Consider the following 3,842-nt stretch of genomic DNA (forward strand, 5'->3'; position numbering starts at 1 on the left):
AAATGTTGAGGTTCAGAAAAAAGATGAAATAATTTTCAGTGAAGTTCCTACCGAAATGCAGTACCTAAACGTACTTTATTGTACCCTAATAAATCTTCCAAATTTTTAGCTCGATATTTTATTTACAAAAAAAGTTCTTAGGTTCAAAAAAACATTCAGTGAACGGAAAAAGTGAGGTCGGTAATATAGGTATTTAGCTGTGTTACATGCCCTTAAGTACTTAGAAAAAACCTTTTTCTCTAGAGGTACCGGTCCTACGACTTTCCGGAGATGAACAACTCCCTTGCTAGACTAGTGTTCACGGCATGGGCCACCGAGACTCTTCCAGAGTGCGAGGCGGGAATCGAACCCGCAAGCTGTTAGTGGCCTTATTTTTCCGCAAACATCAAAATTGATAATAAATAAGGTTCGTTGGATATTCCCTATTGACTTTGCCCTTGAAAATGGCCATCGCGCTTGTTTTCCATAAATACAGGCTTCACACAACTTTTCAGCTGGTGTGAATGCCTGAATTAATTAAATATCATGAACCATTTGGTATTTCTTTAATTCAGTGAATTTATCTTTGCTCATATGTCGAAGGCGCTGATGCCACAATTTGCAATGGGTTTCTTCACTTATTCCACTACTTAAATTCGGCACTCCACATGAAATTTGAAAAATTATTCCCATTCATCCTAATACAGGCTTACCTGAGATAACTATTTGATCACCACTCTAAATAATTACGCCTTCTTTGTCGAATACAATTTTCATCCCCTTTTTTGAATACAACGGACTGATAGAAGATTGTAAGGATGTTCTTGAGAGCAAAGGATGTTTGCCAACCGTCCATGGATGCCTTTGTTGATTGATACTTCGATAAACCCTTTCTTCGTCACTAGTATTGACATCCCTGTTTTTGGAACCGAAATCTTCAAGGGCGGTACTAGGTCCTCGAAGGCTGTTAACACATCTGGATTTTTAATGATGTGCTCGTTTGCTCCAGAATCCATATATTGAAAAATAAATAATTTATACTGTTAGAGTTCTCTCTTCTAGAGTTTCTAAGCCCGAGCATAAATGCAAATCCGTTACTGTAAATATTATCTGTTGCCTGGTGTTGCGCGGTGATTATGGCTTGTAGAGTCCTTTGTCTTGGTTGTTCTTTACGCTTATTGGTTCGTTTGAAATACATACAATCTTGTTAAATGTTATTCGTCCTCTCACAGTGGTCACACCACATATTAGAAGATTTAAAATGATTTTTCTTAAAATTTGGTTTGTTGAATTTCGCATTATTGCCATGACAAGTTTCTGCTGCTTTCTGTAGTTGTTGTATTTCCAGTTCCTTTTCTGGTTCCATGGTCTATTCACACTAGCTTTACCTGATGATGGAGGCAGCTTCAAGGCTTTTATTCCATTTGCTGCATTCACTTCGGTCCTCATTTTTACCTCGTGGTCTAGAAGACGAGTTTTCACGAATGCGAGGTTCAACTTTTCATCACGGAGTGCATCAAGAGCAGTAAGGATCTCTTCGTAAATACTTGCAAGTGAGGTTGATAGATGTGAAACTTGAGCCATTTCATACAGTTTTGCCCCAACAGCGAGTAACTCGCTGAGAATTTTGTCAAATTTGGTCAAATGTACAGTCCATAATGTATCGCCTTCCAATTTGAGTGACTGTAATCTTTTTCCGCAGGCTAGCTGGGTTGCGAGACTTTTCTCTCATAAATAACGTCCAAAATTTCGAAATAATCATCACTTAAATATTCCATTATGGTATGTCTGGCAGTTGAATTCTACTTTTTCCACTCATCACTCGAAAGTACAGTCAGTTCATCGTTTATCACTTTTAACACACCTAGTTCACTCAGTAAAATTATTAATAAATAAGACAAGGAATGTTTCATTACCCTTTTATTAGAACATCCGAACAGTAAAGCAGCTTAGGCCTGATTAAAATAGAATGACTGAACGAAAAACGGAATCATAGATTCATTTAGGCATAGCTATATAGCGCTAGGGTTAAGAATTAAACTTCCATAAATTCAGGGCACTGATTACCTGAAACTTGTAGAGAACAGTCGATTCGAAACGTGGGTGCTATATTTTATTAAATTGCGCGAACGCGGAACTGTGCTGAAAGCGCCGCATGTGCAAAACGGCTTGACTGTACTGTCAGTTAAAGAGTTAGACCTGTTTGGATGAATGGTTCTCCTGAATCAGTAGAGCCGTTCTACTAAACAGAAGTAGCGATGTTCACTGTGTGATTAGCGCGAAAATTCTAACTGTTGGGTGAGCGGCTCTACAAAACTTTTCTGTGTGTAGTTGTTTTAGATTCCATTCATTTAAATTAATTTCAAATTCAGTCCAATAGTATGATCTTCGCTAATATTTAACGTTCACTTCATTGAATTTTATTCATTCCACTTTGTGTTCTTAATAGCAATGATTAATTTTAAGACAAATTTAATGAAACATCAAGGTTTGCGGAAAAAAATTCTCAGGGCCAGCTACCCGAAATATATACGTTAATACATCTACCTGCCTGGTTGTTTGTATGTATAAATGATGATGAAACGCGAATCTATGTTTCAGGAAATGGGCTTATATAACTGAAAGAAAAACTGAACCACTCCAATTTAGCGTGCCATGAACTCATTTCAAATAAACAAGCAGATAGCATGTTGTATATAAGTATATAAAATCATTGTAGAGCGTTCATTAGTTACATTGAACTGTGAATTATCTACGTCGCAGTTTCCAATATTAAAGAATATGGAGATTCTTACTGTTACCCTGTTGCTAACTTTAGTCGTCTTCCTATGTCTTATTGGTAAATACAATAATATAATAGATTAATAAATGTAAATTTTTAAATATTACTCCTAATTTAAAATACAATAAATACAAATTTATTACATGTATCGATGCTACAATTTTTTTCAAATACATAGATCGAAATGTACGTCTAAAACATACCCTCTCGCATTGAACGTTTAAAAGAATCACTCTGCTTTATGAGATATCCCCTTGCTTTACTACGCATAACTATGGGTCATTAAGGGAAAAGTTATTCATATAAAAAGATCTAAAAATTTTCAAGTGATTTTTTTTAAAGACACATAGTTTTTGTTAAAAATTCAATTTTTGAGAAAACTTATCCGAGACGGAAAAAATGTTAAGGAAAATTGTTCTTCTAAAAAATATCTACCAATTTATTTTAGATTCCCTTGTGATAAGACGTTTGATACTTGTTTTAATCGTGATAACGTTTTAAAAAAATACATTTTATGGCCAAACTCCTCGGTATACTAAAGATAATAAGATCTAAAGAAAGTCCAGAAAATAAATTGTCACTTTCTAAAAGTCCACCAATAAGAATCATTATTACACAATTTGCCACATTTAGTGCTCTAATCTGTAAATAAATGAAAATCCAAGGACAAGCAAGTTGTAATAAAATGTTTAATAACAATTCTTGTGATAAGATATTCCATTTTTTCATTAAAAATATCAGACATAAAAATACTTTTGTTTTTAAACAAATACATATTATAAATTGTAATATTATAAATTTAGTGAAATCATATAAATTTTTAAACCATTACAAAATTCCCAATCACCAAATGACAGTCCTCGATGCTTTGGCCTTTAATTTTAAAAAGCCTGTGACCAATGTGGGAGAAGCGCAAAGACCGAGCGCGAAGCACCAGATAATTATGTTATCGAGCGCAAAGCGCGAATAACAACAATCGCACGCCCTAGGCATGCTCAAACTTTCAAGCGCAGCGCGATGGGAATGTGCACACGCAAGGGGCATCTTTTTTTTAATGACATTCCTTCTCAATTTTTTTAGT

The sequence above is a fragment of the Belonocnema kinseyi genome, chromosome 2, assembly GCF_010883055.1.
Source record: "Belonocnema kinseyi isolate 2016_QV_RU_SX_M_011 chromosome 2, B_treatae_v1, whole genome shotgun sequence".
Classification (NCBI taxonomy): domain Eukaryota; kingdom Metazoa; phylum Arthropoda; class Insecta; order Hymenoptera; family Cynipidae; genus Belonocnema; species Belonocnema kinseyi.